Source organism: Desmodus rotundus, chromosome 1 (assembly GCF_022682495.2).
Source record: "Desmodus rotundus isolate HL8 chromosome 1, HLdesRot8A.1, whole genome shotgun sequence".
Classification (NCBI taxonomy): domain Eukaryota; kingdom Metazoa; phylum Chordata; class Mammalia; order Chiroptera; family Phyllostomidae; genus Desmodus; species Desmodus rotundus.
In genome coordinates, this window is record NC_071387.1 from 199,010,697 (window position 1) to 199,032,739 (window position 22,043).

Consider the following 22,043-nt stretch of genomic DNA (forward strand, 5'->3'; position numbering starts at 1 on the left):
TGTTTAATTTCAGGTCTTTCTCCAGAATTTTTCTGAATTATAGCAGATGAACCGACTCTAACAAAGCAAGGATGGGTCCATTGTTCACATTACTTCAAAAGTTTCCTTGTACAGAGTGTTGAAAAGTTAATACCTCCAGAGAAAACTAATCAGAAGCACAGCTGTTTAATAGGCATGAGACACTACGGAAAGCAGAGACCTAGGAAAGACAGCAGCCAGGAAATTTTCCAATATCAGACGATTTTCCAATAGAGCTCTGAGAAAATGAAGCCAAGAACATTTGGAGTACTGGTCAAGAGAATGTCTCCTGTCACTTAGGACACTAGATCCCCAGAATGATGTGCTCACAATGGTGAGGACCTAGGACTTGGTCTTGTAGGTACCAGCTTATCGTTGTGGAACTAAGTATTGATTAAAAAGTAGAGCTAGATGTTATTATATTTGAGTCCTGCATTTGTAACCAACAAGGTACGGGGATACTGGAGGCTTAGCTAAGAGGAAAATCTTTAAGCTGACAACATGCTTCATTTTCTTCCCCCCAGTCCAAATCAGAGCGTTGTGGCCCACACGTAACCGGGCATTGAGGGGATGAGCCTGGGAGAGTGATCTCATGGGACAATCTGGTCAAACACAGCTGCAAAAAACAAGCCTCCCCATCTGGAAAAAGGCTGTGATAGACAGAGAACTGGAAGGGCTTCCAAGAGCAATGGTGAATTCCTCACTGAAACAGTCGAGACAGGCTGAGCACACAGCAGGGGCGCTCCAGCGCAAGGCAGGGTGTGTAGACTCTTCCAGCGATGACTGATGCAGCTTGTTCCCCCACATTACAATGGGTAAAATGAGCCATGAGAGTCATATAATTATTTCCATGGATGTATCTTTGTACATTTTTTTTTAAGCTTTTCTGACACAAAATTGGCCCCACAAAGCTCCTGTGACTGTCAACACAATTCAAAGACTGGAAAGTAGGGAGTAATCAGTATAAGCCAGTTCTGTAGTTTAGATTCCTCCCTGTCCTCAGTTAACATCAGGTCAGCATCAAATAATCTATAATTCCCTTTCCAGACCAACCGCATGGTTTTCTTTTTTTTTTCCAACTTCAAGTAGAGGTAAAAAGTAAAGACAACTGAAAGTTAAAATGTCATCATCTCCCTAGAAATGACAACAGATAATAATGACCATTTGCCAAGACAAAGGTACACATTTTTTTTTGGTCAAAATTTTGTTTGGGTGGAGGGCAGACCAGCATGGCGGCACAGGAAGATCCTGAAGTCACCTCCTCCCAAGGAACCTACAGCTCTGGAGGGAACAATTCCCTCTGAAAAAGACTGAAAACTAGCAGGACAGCTCCTTGACAACAAACAATGAAAGTGCCACGTCAAGCTGGGTAGGAGAAGCAGAGACGTGGCCTTCCGAAAGCTCCATCCCAGTGTGGAGACCCACAGCCAGGAGGAATCTCACAAATCCAGAGCTTCTTCCTGAGGAGCAAGGGGTTCATGCCCCAAATGAGGAGCCCTGAACTTGGGCACCTGCCCTGGACAGATGGGCCTTACAAGAAATATTGAAAGGACTTTGTTAAGCTTAAAAGAAAGGGTACTAATCAATAACAAAAAGTATATATAAAGTATAAATCTCACTGGTAAAGGTAAATATATAGTAAAGATAGTAGGTTAAACGTTTATAAAGTTAGGATGAAGGTAAAAGACAAAAGTAGTAAAAATAACTATATCTATAATAATTAAGGAATATACAAACTAAAAAATGTAAAATGTGACATTAAAAATAAAACATGGGGGAAGATGTAAAAATGCAGAGTTTTAGAATGCATCCAAACTCAAGTTGCTGTCAACTTAAAGTAGACTGTTTATATACAGTTATATGTAAGCCTCATGATAACCACAAAGCAAAAACCCATAATATTGTAGTTACACAAAAAACAAGGTGAAAGGACTCCAAGCATAACACCAGAGAAAGCTATTAAACCACAAGACAAGAGAGCAAGAGAAGAAGAGAGGAACAGAGAGGAACTACAAAATCAAAGACACAGAGTGGCTGAATGGATTAAAAAACAAGACCCATCTAAATGCTGTGTACAGGAGAATCGCTTCAGAGGTATAGACACGCAGAGACAGAAAGTGGAGGGATGAGAAGATGCTCCATGCGAGTGAAAGCCAAAGGAAAGCTGGGGTAGCTGTGCTACCTTACATCAGACAAAATAGCCTTTACAACGAAGACTGTAGTAAAAAGCAAAGCAGGGCATTCCATAATGATAAAGGGGTCAATCCACCAAGAGGATATAACGTTTGTAAATATTTATGCACCCAACACAGGAGCACCTACATGTAGAAAGAAAATACTAATAGAGCTAAAGGGAGAGATTGACAGCATACAATGTTAGTAGGGCACTTTAACACCCCGCTTACATTGATGGATACACCATCCTGACAGAAAGTCAATAAAGAAACATCTTTAAATAACATGCCAGTCAGGTGCTCTTAATAGATATATACAGAACATTCCATCTAAAAGCAGAGGAATACACATTTTTTAAGTGCACAAGGAAAATTCTCCATGATAGAATTTTCTCCATGAAAATTCACCACATATTTAGCCAGAAAACAAATAGCAAATCATTAGGTTGTACACCTGAAACTATTATAATGTATGTGTCAGCTATATCTCAAGAAAAATAATTGCAGGCCAAGAAAACACATCTGAAAGCTAAGTACAACCACCAGGCTAGCAGTGTGCAGCCTTTGCTGCACAGGTGAGAGTTTAGTCTTTGTTCATGTCTCCCACCCAGAGCTCTTCTCTTCTTTATGTCAAAGCATCTTATAGTTCACTTTTACTGTGACTGTGGCAAAGCGATGTCACCACGTGAATCCTGAAGAATGTCAAATACAAAAAGTTAGGTAGCCACGCACTCACCGGAACAGTCTTACTGGCCCGACAGCCGAGTACTGAAGCATGTCCGGTTCATGCGATTTCCATCATCATGAAACACCTGGGAATTTTAGTTAAATTTTGTGCCAATTTTGACCTAAATCTGCTGAAATGCTTCTTTCCACCTACAAACACTACTATTTGTATTTCTAAAACACAGCAGGAAAGCAGGAAGACTAGTGTGTAAATTGCTTCAGAGATGAAACTATTTCTTTGAATTTGTCTTTGAATCCAAAACATTTAGCACCATGTACACAGTCAATACTTACTATAAGTTAGTGGAATTGGTGTGAATATTACCTTAGAATTTCCTCAGAAATGGTCCCTGACACAAGGAATTAAAAGTAAATTTATTTCAGAAGTGATCTTAGGAAGCACCAAAAGATAATGAAGAAGCGAGACAGGGAAGAGGAAGACGATCCAGGTAACCACTGAGGGCAACTGGAATCAGTCCTTCGGGGAACCTCGGGGAGACCCTCTGGAACATGACTTATAGTGATCCAATCTGAAGGGAAAAGAAACCAGGATATTGATATATCAACTCCTCTCTGTCGGGGTTGTTCCAGGGGTGTTAACACCCAGCATGTCTGGTTTGACTGTGTATGGGATAAACGCACTCCCTCAGCCAGAGAAAGCTGTCAGGCATAGTCTTAGGTGTTTGCAGGAAAAGGGCTTTGGAGAGAATAAATGCTCTACCATGGTATCTTTGCGTATTTGAATCTCTGATATACACAGAAGCAGTCACGAACACTGGTGAGAGAGAAACTGGGACAGCCTACAAAAGGTGACCCATGCCTCTAGGGATGCTGTATGGAGCGGGACATCTTCCGGTCTACCCACGATGAGAAACTACCTTGATGTGAAATATCTGAAAATAATATGTAGAAACAAAAACAGCAGTGAAAATAATAGATGAAAGTGACACAGATATTTTTAAATGGACAGCTAAGCTTGCAGAAAAATAATGGGAGGTCTCCAGGAGCCAAAACAAAGAGAAAGCCCCAATCAGAGGGAAGCCAACACCAAAGCACTGTCTGCCCTCAAAAAATGTGTCTGTTTTCCTGACAAGAACTTGGGCTTCAGTGACAGTGTGGAAGCCTGGCACCTGCATCCCGTGCTGGGCAACATGGGAAGTTGATCCCTTCATGAAGCTAGGACCTTTAAAGAGTGATATCAACAGTAATAAAAAAAAGTTGATGAGAAAAAAATATATACTATTCAATGAAAGTGGAAGACAAGGAAACTCATCTAACTACCTGGCCTCTGGAGACATAAGTCTTTCCTGAGAATTAGTATGTGATCTGATGTCACACAGGTTTGGGGCCCAAATGTAAATTACCTTCATTATCCAGGAAATCCAAAGCCTAGAAATTACATTAAAGTGGGTCTTGTTTGGGAACACAGGGGGCATATTGGCAGAAGAAAATGTAACTCCTCTTTTGAGGGAATCACACCCTCGATTCAGGGTTTATAGCATTTCTAAAGATTGAGCTCATAATCCAAAATTTTAAAATACAAGGAAATAAACCACAATGAGGAAAAGTCAGTAGAAAAGAAAAAAACAAACAGCAGAATTATATCCTCAAATATATTAGATTTAGAAAATATAAAATACAGAATATAAAATGTGTCATTTGCTTAAAAAAATAAAAGAGGGAATCTAAAACATAAGCAAGAAAATATATAACGTGAAAAAAAATCAGGCCCCTTTTCACCATGTGAATGAATTAACAGTGACAAGGCAGCTGCCCGTGAACCAGGAAGCCGGCCCTCACCAGACACCAGATCTGCAGGTGCTTTGATCCGAGACTTTCCACCTTCGGAAGTATGGGCTCAAGTGACCCACATCCTTGCTTGTGCATCCTACAGAGATAATAACTAAGAGCGCTTGTTGGCTGATAGACACTGAAGTCAGAAAGATCAATAAAAATGAAGAACCAGCATCAACATCCCCATGACTTTCCTGTCATCACTTCCAAAGTAGCCTTTTCCTTGCATCCAGCTTGTTGTATAGAAGAGGAAAAAGAGGAGCTTGCCAGCCCTTGGAGAATTGCACCCAACCTTAGTTGTTTCCCTGAACCCCAACAGAAATCGATGACTGAATCACTCTAAAGGAGATTTGCTTTCAACACTGGCCACCTCACTAGGGAGGTTAAGAAAGACTAACCAGGAACAGAACTGACAGATTAAGTCAGTCACTGCCACTGCCGTTGGAATATTGACACACGTCCTACCACTTCTTACAGGAAGATCTAATGGAAACTATTGAGAAGAAAACTAATGAAGCCATCGAATATTTGGCACTGATTAGATAGTTTTTAGAGGGAGTGGATAGGGAGTATAAGATGGGAGGGAGTGGGTAGGGAGTATAAGATGAAAACCTATACCTTAGTGTATTTATACTGTAAGTAAGAACACAAGAAGTACAATTACAAGTTAACATTGACTCCATTGTACTAATAGTTGAAGCTTATTTCTGTGGAAATACTTACCAGTAAACACAGGATGTGACGATTGCCATAAATAGAAAACAGTCTGTGAGCTGAACACGGAACGACTGCCGTGATCTTTCTGAACTCCTACGGGCCTTGAATGAAACCCAAAGATGGCCCAGCTTTCCACTTATTTGTGTCTCCTTCAAATTATTTCATCAATGTCTTAGAGTTTTCAGTGCACAGATCTTTCACTTCCTTGGTTAAATTTATGCCTCAGTATTTTATCCTTTTTGATGCTATTATAAATGGGATTATTTTCTTACTTTCCCTTTCAGTTCACTGGTAATGTTTAGAAATGCAACTGAGTTTTGTATATGGATTTTGCATCCTACAAAATGAATGAATTTGTTTATTATTTCTAATGGTTTTCTTGTTGGTCTTTAGAATGTTCCATACACAATATCATGTCATCTGCAAACAGAGACAATTTTACTCCTTCCTTTCCAATTAGGGTGCCTTTTCATTTTCTTGCCTAATTGCTCCAGCAAGAACTTCCAGTATTATTTTGAATAAAAGTGGTGAAAGTGTGTGAAAAATAAATAAATAAATAATCAGAAAGGCTTGAAAAAGAGTCAAATAGAAGTTCTTAAAATAAAATATTTGTTGAAATAAAAAAATTAATAGGTTAAAAATACAGATTTAAAAATAGCTTACAGAGAACCGGATGAAATATCTGAAGATATTACTTAAAATGTATCACAGAGAAATAAAAAGATGAAAAATATGCATGACAGCTACAAAACAAAATAGAGAAAATGAGTAAGAGGAAATGTATTAAACAAGAAATGCTGCAATTTTTCTAAAATTAATAAAATATATGGATCTTCAGATTCAGCAAATACAACAATTCCCATGCAGATCCATAAAAAGAATTGCATGGCTAGATCCATCAGAGTAAAGTCACAAATCAACAAATTAAAAAATAGCTGGTATAAGTAGGAAGAAAATTACCTAACAAGAAATTATGTTTAGACTGAGAGCAGATTTTTAAGCATCAACAGCTGCTTTCCTTAGGGGAAATAAAAAAATAACAATCAACCTGGGATTTTATATATAGCTAATGCATGATGACTGGAAAAGAACTAAAATGAAGAGAGCAAAAAGCAGAAAGTCCAGCTAAGGCTTTCATTCAATAAAAATTGAGAATACCTATATATACTTTCAAGTCAATTCGAAACAATGACTGGCCATATACTATAAGTCTAGCGTTGTGCCGTGAACTGTAGAGAGTACAAAGTTAAATAACGCATGGTACATCTCAAAAAAAGTGGGATGCTTAGAAAGGAAAATTGTACATTTTATTAATTTGGATGGTTCTATTCACTCTTTACTTTAGTAAGGCCTTGGTCAAAATGACATAGCAAAAGGACAGAACATGGAGTTGCCACACCTGGATTCAAATCTTGGCTGAGCAATTTGTAATTATAAAAAAGGATAACATTTGCTTTGCCGACAGAATGGGTTGAAACGAGAGTGTGGGAGAATCACGAAGCTCATACATACTGTCGTTCAGAATTGCATCTCAACATAACAGCCTAAACATTCTGACTCCACGATTCCATCTTCCTACCCTTCCCTTTGCCTACCTACTCTTGCCTTTTCAGAACTCACATCATAGGTTAACTCCCCCCAGTAGCTTTCCCTGACCCCAACCCCACCCTCAGAAAAAAAGATGTTGTAATGTGTTCCCATGCCTGGTACACACCCAAATTATATCATTTATCACGCTACATTATAATTCTGTATTTACTTGTTCTTATCGCCTGATGGATTATGAACTCTCAGATGATAGAAACTGTATGGAACGCATTTTTTAATCCTAGTAGTGGGATTTTCCTTGTAGTGGTGTTGGGTTTATGTTTTGTTACCAGTCTTCTTCATAACCAGTAGTACACCAGCCAGGTGAGAAATAAAATCTGTGATCATAGAAGGGAATGAACAACGATCCTGTAGAGGACTGACTGGTACCTTTCCTCAGATCATCAGCATACGTGCTAATCTCACTGCAGCCAGAGAGAATACCGAAGTGTGAGGGTCATTATGAACTCACGAAAAAGGTAGGTACCTAAGAGACTTGCCTTACTGATGAGAAACATCTCTTTCTTTGCAGCCTAAGCAGTAGCAATCTCAGCAAGCCAAAAACGGGAGGTGGAGGGATGAAGCAGCCGATGAGAAGGAAGTCAGGCCTGTTCCTCCTGTCCAGCACAGCTCCTTGAAGTTGTCATCCCACTGAGTGGCTACTCCCTTTGTAGACCCTAAAATTAAGGATCGCATTAAACAAACCAAGTATTGTCCAAAGTGAACTGTCCCTTTACCCAGTTTCCTCTTTAAAATTCCCTCTCCAGCAGAAAGATACTTGTAAAACATTTCAAATTGGAGGTGAAGAGGCATGCCACCTACCTATACCTTCATTTGCCACTGAAGATAGTAAAACATGTAGTTTTGCCAAAGTTATCACCACTCAGTGCTAGGAAGTAGCACAATAAATGGGTATCTAATGTGGTATAAATGTGCTTTATGTTATGGAAATAGATCCTTGGAAATTTGTTGCAATTAATAATCTACTTTTTTAGATAGTTAAAAGTACTTTTTTCAAGTAATGCTTGAAAACTGGCAGCTGGGTAATTTTAAAATGATCAGTTTTTATCTGACGTGTCTGCTTCCTGATCAGTAGAATTTTCTTTAGTGAAAAGCTGCTTGCACCCAGTAATTTGCCCCATGACCAATGGCATACCTGTTTGTGGCTGAAGGGATGCTCGGAAGAGCAGCTTGTGCCCACATGCTTTCATATGCTCGGCGAATGCAGAATGTCAGATAAGTGTTTAAGCAAGCAGTGTTTGGTTGGCTATGGCCATAGTTTAGGTTTTGTAGGATTATTTGAACAAAAGCATAATCATCCCATAGTCATAAAATAATATAGATTATTTTATAGAAGTTCACAGACATCAGAAAAGATAATAACCATTATAGGAGAGTGAGAACGTCAAGGTTAGCATTAAAATTACTGTGAATTTTCGCTTCTTGGCAATTTAGAAGACTAACTTTAAAGGTTCTTTTAATGTTAAAGGGAACTTTCAGGATGATAGGCCTGGGTGTCCTAGGAGTATATAAGGCTAGAAATGTACCATGAAATAGAAACTGTTGTCAGATACTCAAGTAAGCAATATATGTCCCTAAAGTAAAATATCCCAATATACTCTATTGGATTTATTTTTGTAGACAGACATTGGAAATGGTTTTATAATTAGAAAAATGTGCTAGCTGTAATGAGTTAAAATATTGGAAAAAGTAGTTCCTCCTACCTTTTTTTTTTTTTAAACAAAGGCTGACTATAAGCTACACAGCCTTCCCCCAAATATAGCTCGGCAAAGTTAAGAAAGCATCTCTGGTATGTAACAAATCACACACAATTGTTCTGCTTTGGAACAAAAAAAAAAATCAGCAGTCAGTTGTCATTGCTAAAAGTTCTATCAGCAAAGCAGCATTTTCACTCTCTACCCAGCCACTACTTTCTAGCAAAGTGATGTTGTTTATTATACTATTTTTTCCTTCTTAAAATGAATCTTTATGTTTTTCTCCTACATAAATATAGAAAGATGGAGTTTCTTTAACAATAGCTTGTGAACAAACTGAGACACAGAGGACAGGAATAAATCAATAAATCAATTCCATGCCAAGTATCTTTAAAATAAAATCTAAAATTACGGTTATTTAATTTGTTATTGTTGAGAGTAGCTGGGGAAAGAATGCATGGAACTCCCGACACTATTTTTGTAACTTCTATGTGAATCTAAAATCATTTCAAAATGAATAGCCAAAAAAAATACAAAATTATGCTTTGTACCTGCCCTGCCCTGTATCCTATATGTGAAAGTCCTGAATGAGCAGAGATTACGCCTTTTGTCATTCATCGTTCCCCAGGCTCTGCTGGGATACTAGGGTTTAGAGTTCATGCATTCTGGATGCTATAGTCCTGCAGCTGCTGAGTAAAGGAGAGGGTACCGCATGAATAACAGACAAAATGATACCTTTAGTCACTTGCCAAGGGAAAAACTAACTATAATTGGTATTGACAGAATTATGAGTTAGCCTCAGGAATTCCACCAGCAGGATTACTATGGAAAATAAGGAATCATCCCAGGGCCAGTTGGGAGAAAACTGCATAAAACCTTAGGAATAAAGAATTCCCTCTTACCCACAGGAGGATGTGAACTGTGGCCCTTCTTCACCCACATTTGCACCTGAGTAAATTTGCCTTCATGGGAATTGTGAGCTATACACAAAACCGAGCTAACACAATTTTAAAACATATAAATAAATTACATCTGTTGGGGGACAGAAAGAAAATAATAAATGTTTACATCAGAGTTTGAAATACTTTTCTAAGAAATCTGAAAGTTAAGTAGCAATTTCTTATTCTTCCTCCTCCTCAATCAGTTCCACCATTGTTTAACAACGAAAGTCACGTACAGCTACCCTGTAACCTGAGCTCTATACCTCTTTAAAAAGCCAGTCAGGGTCCCTACGTGAACTAGCTGGCACGAGCAAACCAGGATCATTTGAAGATTACTGTTTACAAACACACTATGTATGAAGGTGCAGAAGGGCGTGAGGGATCCATAAGGGCAGATGCAGTGACTGGATAACTCAGAGCTATTGGTATTAGAGGATCTGTTACCACTTCCAAGTGCAAAAGAAGAGGCACAAGCGAACCAGAACTCAGGAGGGCAGAGCATCATAGCAGATGGTCACTTTTGAGAGAGGGATGCAGCTGCCATCTAAAGTAAAATTTTAGGGAGAACACCCTGACCTACTGCCAAAGCTCCTATTGGCTGAGAGCATCCAGAAGATAGAAGGCCAGAGTCTACTGACTAGTCCAAACTGACAAGCCTCCGGGGGTGGGAGCAGGGAGCAGCTAGGTGTGGAGGGGAAGAGGTAGGCCCGGGGAGGTGGATGGAAGCTGTAAAGCACCTTTCACATCGTCTGAGTGGAATGCTCAACCCACGGTTGTTTTCATAGTAGTAGAAATGAAGAGAGTAATTTAAATCGCCAAGTGGGGGGAAATTAATACAGATTTATGCTTTCTTATATATATGTGGGTATTTCACATCATATTTATAATCTCAGTCACTTGTGTAACCTCCAAGTCATCATGTAATGTGTTTTGGGGAAAACATTTAAAAATTATTCTAAAGAAAGCAAATCAGTGAAGATATATCCAATTATATTCAAATGTATATAATTGGTTGCATAAACAAATAAATGACTTTGAATTTTTTAAAATTATCTGACTCCCTAAGCTCTGACATTGCCATGAAAATCAGGAATTTCCTGCATATATCCTATTTTTGCAAAACACCCATTCTCATATATCATATCCTAGGGAGGCAGAAGGTGGAGAACCAAGCAATGAATGAAAGGTTCAAGGGCTGGATTCCAAATCAGACCTTATTCCGGTAGAAATGAGGCATGCGAATTAATACTGCTTTTTACATTTGCAAATACGAACCAGCCTCTCAGAAAAAGAGACGACGTCATGACAGTCATTTGCTTATTAATTATTTGCTATTTAGTAACTGGGCCCAGAATGAGAGCCCCTGAATACATTTACTCAGTCCGCACATGAATCGTATGGCCATCTTTTTCAAAACAACCAATAGCCACAGATAAACACAAGCATCTTCTTATTTTATTTTCTTTGAAACATTTTGCCTTTTCTCCAGATAAAATATTTGAAATAAATTAGTAGAGCCCGCTTCATTGCCCCGTGCAGCACGGGGTCTCCAAAGGGAAGATGAGCAAGGGTGATGAGTGACTAAATGGACGCCGGGCACTTCCCAACCCTGAGCTCTTCCACCACTGACAGCTCAGGTCTCACAACCAAGGATTTAACAATCCAGTGTCTGAGGGCATCAGAAATCCCACCGTTTGCACCCACGGCTTTATCCTGCCACTGCATGAGTCCAGTTGCTGTGCTTAAAACACGGGAGCGTGGTCGGAAAAAGATCAAATGGCTGCCCAATGCAGAAAAGCCTGGGGCTAGAAGCCAGAAAACATCACAAACTGCACCAGAAACTGCACAGAGGAAAACTATGAGACTTCATTCTTGCTACTGGTTAATGCGAAAGGCAATAAATTCAACACAAAAACCACAATTTGTACTCTTTCGTCAGGATCTCCTCAAAAATATGTGCAGAAAAGATCGCTAAAATGCTTCTAGGCTCGCCTGGGAAGAAAAATATATATATTTGGATCATGTTCCAGTCTAGCACCGAACACACACGTTGCCAACACTGGGAGAGGTGCACCTGAGGAAACTGCTGTTGTGGTGACACCGAAGTGTCATCAAAGTTCAGGGAGAACTCGGAAAGAAAAGCCTACATATGTGTCTGAAATGCTCTCTGGGTGCTGTGGTTTGAAGTGGCCCCAGGGGCCCTGGCTGATACCAACTCACCCCCAGCGCTGAGAACTTGGGTGGAATTCCTCACTCGCATTGGAGAGATCCTGGAGGTCTGACTGTATCATATGTTTTCACACGCCCGGCCATGCAGTGAGAAAGTCAGAGTGGAAGAGCTAAAGAGGGGAGATGCCTGGACTCTGAGACAAATAAGACAGGTATGTGGCTGCCTATCAGGGAATCAAAATGATTCCCCTAAGCCTGGCCAGACTTAAAACTGGAGCCAAAATGTCCCCAATTTCATGTTTTAGGCCAGCAAGGCACGGTCCTAAAAAGAAACAGCCACAATCTCACTGCCGCCTCCCTAGCCCTGGATTGCTCCTCCCCGCCCCTCCTCCCAGGTGGCTGGTCCGGGCAGTGTGCCTCTCTCTGCCTCTGGTGCACAGGGACAGCCCGTAGCTGCGTGCTCCGGGAGAGCAGGGACGAGACTCCGGCTGGCCCCTCTCAGCAGCAGCAGCCATTCTGCCACGGACAAGGCTTTGGGGAGAAAGGCAGTGGGAACCACTTTTCTGTTTCCACATCTCTGTTATTTTGATGAAGTGAAGTTTGATTAAGATGAACATTCGTGGCCAATAATTAATTTTTAAATAATGTAATAAAAGGGCCGCTTGAAAGTGAAACGAGAGAAATTCTATCCCTTTTACCATGAAATGGTGAAATTGTAGATTAGTTATGTTCACGTAACTGTAGGTCTTTTTGTGCATCTGCCAGCAGGATGACAACCGTCTCCCCATCGCCCACCCCCTAAGTCACTTCTCTTCCAGCAATATACGAAGATTAACAAGGAAGTTTAGGAAAAATTCCCCTAATATCTAGAGAGAACTCTGATTAGAAGACCCATAGACACTACTATGCTTCTTCACTAAGGAGCGAATCTCGAAGCAGATTCTAATGAAAATGAGCTAGTATTCCACCTACAATTAAGCATGCTTAAGCTATGGTGATAATCACCACGGGGATTTTAACTCTCTGTGGCCAATTAGCTTAGTTATTAAGCTCCAGAGAGACCGAAGTCATGGTTTCAGTACTTTATAAACCAAATCTGGATTTGATTAATTCCATGACTACAGACTACACTAGCAATTTCACAAATTGTAGCAAAAATATGGCCAAAGTCACAGAGGTTAATTTCCCCAAGCAGAAGACAGTTGAACAAGCCTAGATTTGTGGTCAAAAATCTTAGGCTGAGATTCTGGTTTCTGGATTCCAGTTATGTGGCCTTGGACAAGTCACTTAATTTTTCTGAGGCTCAGTGGCCTCACCTGCAAAATAAATATTTAAAAAATCTGTTTCACCAGATTGTTATGAAGATAAATAGAGTCAGGTACATAAAAACACTTGATAAAATGTGCTCTATTATCCAATAACTGGTATGTAAAAATAATTATTATTGAGGAACCAGCTTACTTAATATTAGGGTGAAAAATATATTTGCATAAAATACTACTCTGTCTGTATAAATATTTGCTGAATAAAAGAAAGAGTGAAGGAATAAGGTGATGTTTCTGTACTTTCAAGCAGAGAATTCCTCTGTGAGTCAACTGACTAGCCCAGTGGTTTCCAAGTGGTGTTTTTGAAAAGTCCAGGGATCTTTGAAGGGGCAGCTGCCCAGAACAAAGAGGAAGACAATAGAGCTCCAGAACTCTCTCTTGACTTCAGACAGAGCATCTCTTGGCATAAGTAGGGTTTTCAAACTTGCCAACATCGACAAGAAACAGATTTGGCTCCCCCAGAGCTGCTCTGTGTGTCTGTATACTCAGATCTTGGCCAGCGGCTCTCTGCTGCATCCTAGCATTTCTTTGGTATATATATCTTACAATTTAAGGGGAAGTACCCTTGATGTTATAGTTCACCAAACACCCTAAATCTGCGACAGGTCTAAATCTGGTCATCAGAGTGAAGGATAAATACTCTGGTATCTCCAAAGACTTGACGTTGACTCAATAGTTGAAGCCAAATATTCTCTGACAGGTTTTGGAAGGACAAAAGGAAGAACTTTAACTGTTCCCTGCTTTTTCCAGGTACCTCCTTATACATGGGCATGCATGGCCAATAAGCTGTCTCGGGTGGCCAACCGACATAGCGGGAAGAACACTTACGTTGGGAGCCAAGAGATGAAGTCTCAGTCACAGTACCGGGACCAACTCATGATGTGGTCTTTGACAAAACTCTAGACCTCTAGGGAATTTTAAAACAATGAACTGAGGCTCTCCTCAGAGCCCCTGACTGCAGGAGTACTAGGATCTATGAATTCATGACAGCATTTAAGATTACTCTGATATAAGCTCCTAGAGGAGCATACCTATTGCAAAGGTTAATTTTATCCCATACACTGTGCAGAATATGAAACATGCTAAGACTTCACGGGCAATACAGGAACACTCTGGTGGCCGCAGCTCACTGTGCTAGAACAACCGTCCCTGGAACGTGGGACATAACAGTTTATCGTTTTCTCACACAGTTGTTAAGAATGGTTTTGCTTCTTAAAGGAACTGGGTAGTAGGATAGTGTCCTGTTAAGCACATTTCTCATATAAAAAAATAAGGCAGTATGAACACTCCAGAACGTCCTCTTTAAACAGATGCACCAGCTTATATTAAAAATGAAATTTTGTATGGAAGATACACGGAAATTACCCAGATTTACTTATTCTTCTCAAGGGCAATGAATGCAAGCCAAATGCAATAGTCATTAGAAATAAAGATTCTGCTTTGCTATGTGCTTTATCTTGGCCCTAAAGAAAACCTTCATCTATTTATATTCAGCCTGCTCCTATCGTGTTGTTTATTTAGACTTAGATACAACAGTCCTCTGCCTGCTCGTTACTACCACTGCTCACACGTCTGCCTGTCAAGCCAAACTGACCTCAGAAACTCAAACTTCATCCATTCATTAATCTTTTGGCGCCACATCCTGGGAGGTCAGTGTCTGGCCACTGTCTTCGGTTTCACATGATATGCAATATTTGTATCACGTGAATTTGATCTAAAGAACCCAGTCTTGGAAATCAGCCTAAAAATGTCCTTTGGCTTACCAAAATACTACTTGGCCTGCCAGGTACACGCTGGGCCGGCACACAGGACCCGGCCTTGCCCTTGGCCTGTCCTCCCTCCCCGGGCCCACAGAGCTGCCACTCCGGGAAAGGAAGAAGAGCACTCACTATGAAGCAGGTTTCAGGTGCTGACGTTTTACTCCAAAAGAACATTCCCTCCTCACTGCCTGTCACGACTCTGTTCTATTTTGCATTCTTTTGTGCATCAAAGGTTTTAGGCTCTTCAGAAATTCCCCTTAAAATTCAGGTGCCTGAGACAGAGGTGAGAACTGGGAGTAGGGGGGGTCATTGTAAGTGCTTAAGAGTTGAAGAGTTGAAGAATCTAAGGAAAAAGTACATGCTGAGGGAGGATGTGAAAAATCACCAAAAATCTACATGGCCTAGCTCATAATTTTACCTCCTCATATTATTTATCAGAAGTGCAAACCCATTTGCCTTCAGAAAACTTTAAATTTCTATCTTCAAAAAAAATAAGCAAAACATCTCCAAATGATCAAAGTTGGAGACACATCACATCTTATTTTTTCGTACGAAAGTAGCGATTTACTGAGGCGTCCCTGAAAAGCCATTGTATTTGGCCATCTGGGGTTTTCCCCTCAGCTGGAACCATCAACGGTAATTAAGAAAAGGGGAATGGTGGCAGCTTGAGATCATCCTCGTCCTGACCCTGTGTATCAGGGTGTTTCATTCAAGTCCCAGAGCTGGTCCATTAATCCAGGCCCAAAATGTCTTTACCGAAAATCCTACTTCCAAGTGCTCAGTTTCCATACACTCTCTTCCCTGGAAGCTGATGTGCCAGACAACATGCCTTTGGTGCTCTTTCACAATCTCCTTTCCCCTCTTTAGGAAAGACAGGCAAACCTTTCACAAATCTAGCACCTTACCGTGGTTCATGCCCCACGAATGTCACAACTTCTAGGACTCCAAAAAACAAAAATTTTCAAGTAACTGCCTCAATCCTAAGAAAATAAATTATTCTAATGATAATATAAAAAAAAATCTTTTGTAAATCAGGTGGTTTTAAATTCTTTGCAATTAGCAAAATTGGAGGACCAAAATCAAATTGTCAGCTGGTAGATCATTACAATTAATCTTGATAAAAGGTGCGTGAATTTTGACATTTAGTACAGGAAACAAAAATCAAAGAACTGATTGAATATTGCTAATATCACTGCTATAACAAACTTCTTCCACTCTCATTTACTTATTTGTATGAACAAGATTTATCAGCATTTATGTTTTTTAAAACAGAAATAAAATTTATGCTAAGTCCTGTTTCATTCTAGCAATAACTACTGTCTATGGATACAAGAATTAATTGGAAAAAGATCTGCTTCACCTGTCTCATTAATAAGGGTATTTCTATTAATGTTTTGCTTTTTTATGTTGATAATTATCAATATATGCAACATTTTTGTTTTGATTAATCATGCACTAACAATAGCTCTAGTAATAATGCAATCAAGAAGAATGTTTCTAAACACTGGAGGTTTGTGATCACAGAATACTTATTTTTTAAAATTTTATACTAATGAATATATACCTTTTTTAAGAAGTATCAAATAAGTAGGCCATAAAGAACATGAAGCGCAAAACTATTACATCATGACCTTTGAGGGGGGAAATGGAATGGAAATTGTAGTTCTAGGAGTAAAATTTACTCTAGGAATAAATTTCCAACACTTAAGAAGAGCTTTAAAACACTTAAGAAGTATTTTAAATAGATTACTGCATTTATATGCCATTGGAAACATTTAAAAAAGTGATATAACAGTTTTATTTTAATATGTCAATGTTTACAATACAATGGCTATTTCATCATTTGCAACTATTTCACTTATAATAAAAATTTTGGATATCAATTTTAAAATGTGCAAGGAGATTTAGTTTTTCAAAATTCTCCTAGAAGTAGAAGAGCAAAATTGTTTGCTACTATTGCATTTGCCAATGGTGGAGGAATTCTGTGGCATGCTAAGAAGTTTATAAGGAAATCTGGAAAGGACAATAGTCCTTCAAGGCTCAGGGGGCTCATTAGTACAATTTGTTCTTCCACAATCCAAGATGCCATCATATACTCAAGAGTTCCCACTGGGATCTAGAAGAATGTGTGCTAGCTGCCTTTCAAATAATTATTACTTTCACTCTGCTATTGAAAGATGAACAATATTTCACTAAATCTTACTGATGCTATTTACTCATTTTACCTTTTATGCAACACCACCATCACTAACAATGTGTCATTTGGAGACAGGAGTCCTTGGAGGGGTCAGGACACTCTCCAAGGAGTCCCTCCCTAGTCCTAGGTCAGCGACCATTAACTAAGAGAACTTGGAAAATTCTGGTAAACTCTGCAATCTCAGTCTTTCAATCTATAAAGGGAAAGAAATGAATATTTGTCTTGCTCCTTCACTGGGTTTTCTAAGAAGAGATGTATTACTTCTTGCTAGATCGATTTTCACTACTATTACTATTTTGATCAAAAACAATGACTGATGATTTATTATGTCTCTAGCACTATTCTAGATATTACTGGGAAATAAAAATATACAGTCCAATTTCCATCCTTAAGAAGCTTCCACACTAGTTGCAGGATATGGAGGTGAGAGCGATGTTGGTAGAGTAAGGATAAAATCACATAAGATGGGAAGCAATACTGCTAACTTGGTATGCGTCTTGCCCATTTTGTTTTTAATAAGAGAGAACATCATCCATCTTCCACTGACCAGCCCAACAGAGAACACATCCCAGAATGCTTTCTGCCTTACAGCACTAAAACTTGGGTGACAGTCCTCTAACAACGCCAAGTATGTATGCACTTTTAAAAACGTGAGTAGCAATTAATAAACTTTATATAATTATGTAACGCATTCCAGACACTATGGGAGATGGCAGGAGTAAGCAAGAGTATGTTAAGGAACACTCTCCCTGTACAATTCACCTCTGTGTATTATAGTATCTACTTTGTGCCTGGTATACAGATATTTAGAAAAGTATGAACTAATACATTTTACACAATGGAGTACATTTTTGCCCTTCTTTGAAAAGTAAGATCACTTGTTCTCTTTATAATGTGATCATTTCCATATATTTCTTCACTTTTAGCCCCAGAAAACAGGTAACAGAAACATGTAATTTAAAAAGTTCACCGTTCTACCAAAAAAGAAAGCTATCAGTGTCTGAGTATCTCACCTAAGATCAAGTGTGTCCAACTAACACCAGTCCATGTCACTGATAGCTAAGCCTGGTGACTCAATAAATCATAAGTTTCAAATGTGAAGCAAGTAATAGTCCTACACTTTTTAAGATATAAAGACACGAATAAGGAGAGGGCGTTAGATTGAAAAATTATTTAATTAAATCGGCACGGTGATCTCTCATGCGCAAGGAACTGTGGGGAAAGAAGATGCTCCAAATTCATTTGGAGCTTAGCTGTATATTTAGATGGCCCCGATCATCTTGCAATGACCTAATCAGACAGCACTTACAGTCTGAGCGACACATGGATTCACATAACTATTTATCAGCCAATTCCTTTCATAATTATAGACTCAGACCAGACACTAGCTATCCCTACCAAGATGCTTTAAGGTATCACATGGCGCAAATCAATAGGGGACATTACCTCACACTTGGAAGTGTTTCCAAATATAACCACTCCTCATTTTTCAGGATCATCAGGGAATAAGGAAAGCCATATAAATAAGTTTTGACACACTTGAAACTTATGTTTAAATGCTAAAACATGTTTTATTTGTTTTCTAAGATATTGAAACATTTGACTGCTCTCCAACATTGGATATGGTCATAGCTGGAGCTGCTCTTGATTCAAATCATGATTGCCATTCATTTTACTGTAATGTCCTCGGTGGAGGAGGAAGAACTGCCCCTGTACTCACTACCCTGAGAGCACCTTTTCCCCTCGTTGGACAGCAGCTGTAGGAGCAGATCTTCCTTTTTACCACCATATATATACTTGTTGTTTCTAGTCACCAATAAATGAAGAAATCTTGCTGCCTCTGATCATTTTTATGAGAAATTTTCATCAGGAATTCAGAGCAGTGTTTCCAGTTCAAATACAGAACTACAGAGCTTTTATTCTTTGATTTTATATTTTTATCCCTTCCCCTTATGCTGAAAATATTCACTAGTATGGCACTAACATACTTGTTTATTATTCTTATCCTACTATACATTACATACACACACACACACACACACACACTAGGTTGGTTCAGAATAACAGAACTGGATGTCAGCATCGTGGGAGTGAGAAGACCCTTTGTATCTCCCCCGGAATCTACAACTAGTTTCACATCTGTAGCCTGACAAAGGCTCCTATGCTCGACACACCAGCAGGCCGGAGATCCAACCATCAGCACATCCGAAGGTGGGGGAGGTAGGACAGGAGCAAGGAAAGGACAGTGTTCACAGACAGCAGTGCCCCCGCTGCTGTAGCTGAGCCCACGACTCCAGCTAAGGCAGTGGTGGTGGAGTAAATATGCAGCCCCCACATGATGGCCCAATGGAGTGTAGAGGTACAGGAAAAACCTCAGCGTCTGAGAATCAAGCTCTTCCACTGAATGGTTTTTGGAGGAACTCAGGAGCAGCCACAGAGAGGCGTGGACAGCCTCCCAACTATAGCACAGTGGCACCCATGACCTCAGGGATCCAGGTAGTACTGCAGCAGGCTCCAGAACTTTCCCACCTGCCACATCCCACCAGCACGGTGGCGGGGGTGGGGGGGTGGGGTGGGGGGGGGGTGGGGGGGGTGGCGGACAATGAGGCAACCTGGAAACACTACTCCTGGTCACTCAGGCAATAATCCCTATGACCACAGCAAAGCTCTCCCCTACCCCGCAACAAACACGCTAGGGGTGAAAGTTGCACAGGTCAGAAAAAATCCCAAAACTTGCACCATAGCACCACCTACTGGAAAACAAAAGAAAAATCTCTAATTATCAACCTGCTAAACTGTTAAAATCAAAAGGGTTCCCAAATAAGAAGTGTGTTTACTACTTCAAATGCAGTGGCAGAGGGACACCCCATCAAGCACTATGAACAACCAAGGCAACATGATAACACAGAAAGAAAACCACAATTCCTTACAAAAACAAACTCAAAGTCATGGAAGATTGTGATGTAAACGGTAAAGAAATCAAAAGAGTGGTCATGCAGAAACTTAGTGGGATGAAAGACAACTCATAAAGGCAGTTCAATCAGCTCAGGAATACAATTGATGACAAGAAATACTTTAACAATGACATTGAAACTATAAAAAAAGAACCAAACAAATTCTAGAGCTAAAAACTCAATAAATGAGCCCAAGAATGCATTCCAAAGCATTGAAAATACAGTAGACCAAATGGAAAAGAAAATTAGCAAGCTCAAAGATGGAAATCTAGAGATTCAGATGGAAACAGAGAGAGTACCAAGATTTTTTTCTAAATGAAAGAACTCTACAAGAACTATCTGACTTCATTAGAAAGGGCAACATGAGGATAATTGGCATCCCAGAAAGAGAAGAGAGGGAGAAGGGAGCAGAGAACCTATTCAAAGAAATAATTAATGAGACCTAAGGGAGGAAGTGCGCATTCAAGTACAAGAAGCTAACAGAACGCCAAGTTACCTCAATGCACAAAGACCTTCTACGAGACACATTATATTAAAATTGTCAAGAGTTAATGATAAGGAAAGAATTCTCAAGGCAGTCAGGCTAGAAAAGATAGTACACTACAAAGGAAGCTCCATCAGATCATCATCGGATTTCTCAGCCCAAACCCTACAGGCTAGGAGCGCATGGACTCGTGTTCAAAATGCTGAAAGACAGAAACCACCAGCCAGGAATAGTAGAGCCAGCAACACTACCCTTTCCATACGAAGGAGAAACAAAGGCTTTCCGAAACAAAAACCGAGGGAGTTTGCCACCACCAGACCTGCGTTGTAAGAAATGCTGGAAGGAGCTCTTCTACCGGAAATAAAAAGAGAAGAGTTTGATTAAGGTGACAAACAGATACACAGAAGGAGAAAATTGCAACTCAGAATAGGTTGTTAAACACTTAATTACAGCATACATTTTAAGGAGGAAAAAAGCATTACAAATAACTATAGTTACTGCAATTTGGTAATGAACACGCAACATTAAAAGGAATAATTTATAACAACAAAAACATAAAAGAGAAGAAAAGAAGAAATTCACATAGGCAAACAAAGATAAGATACTATCAGAATAAAAAGGACTATTTTATCTGCGGCACATTATATATTATACAAACACAGTAACCACAAAACAAAAACACGGGGCTAAGACACAAAAGATGACAAAGAGGGAACAGACAACATCATAGAAAACCTCCAAATGGGAACAGCAGATAGAAACACAGGGGAAACAATGGAGATACAGATCAATCAGAAAACAAAAGCTCAAGTGGCTGCAGAAAATCCTCCTATATCAATAATCACCCTAAATGAAAATGGACTGACCTCATCAGCTGCAGGCACAGAGTAACTGATGGATTAAAAAATAAGACCCAACTATATGCTGCTTCTAGGGGACCCATCTCCGCTCCGAGTGAAACATAAGCTCAAGTTGAAGGGTGGAAAGTGATATTTCAAACAAATGGTATTCAGAAAAAAGGGGGTGCAGCCATACTTCTATTAGACACCATTGATTTCAAAGCAAAAAAGGTAGCAAGATACAAAGATAAACATTTTGTAATGCAAAAGGGAATAATCCATCAACAAGACACGTATTTCTTAATATATATGCACCCAACCAAATTACATAAAGCAATTAGTAAAAGACCTAAAAGGGAGAAATAGACAGTGGCAGATTCATAGTAGAAGACTTTTAACACCCTATTTACATCAATGGATAGACCCTCCAGCAGAAAGTAAACAAGGAAACGTCAGTCTTAAATGACACATTAGATCAGATGGACTTGATACATGTTGGTAGAACTTTCCATCTCAAAGCTACTGAATACACACGCTGCACAAGTGCACACGGAACATTCAGGACAGACAACATATTGACACACAAACAAATCTCAGTAAATTGAAGAAGACTGAAGTCATAGCAAGCATCTTCTCGGACCAC

At 39.6% G+C, this 22,043-nt stretch overlaps 1 long non-coding RNA gene across 1 annotated transcript in view; it reads right to left on the reverse strand.

Moving 5' to 3' along the window:
- Nucleotides 1–7,522: 7,522 nt before the first annotated feature.
- LOC128779558 (uncharacterized) overlaps nt 7,523–22,043 on the reverse strand; it is a 77,251-nt gene continuing 62,730 nt past the window's right edge. Inside the window, exon 6 of the long non-coding RNA XR_008425585.1 lies at nt 7,523–7,693. This is a non-coding gene — a long non-coding RNA (uncharacterized lncRNA). The remainder of the gene's footprint in view (nt 7,694–22,043) is intronic.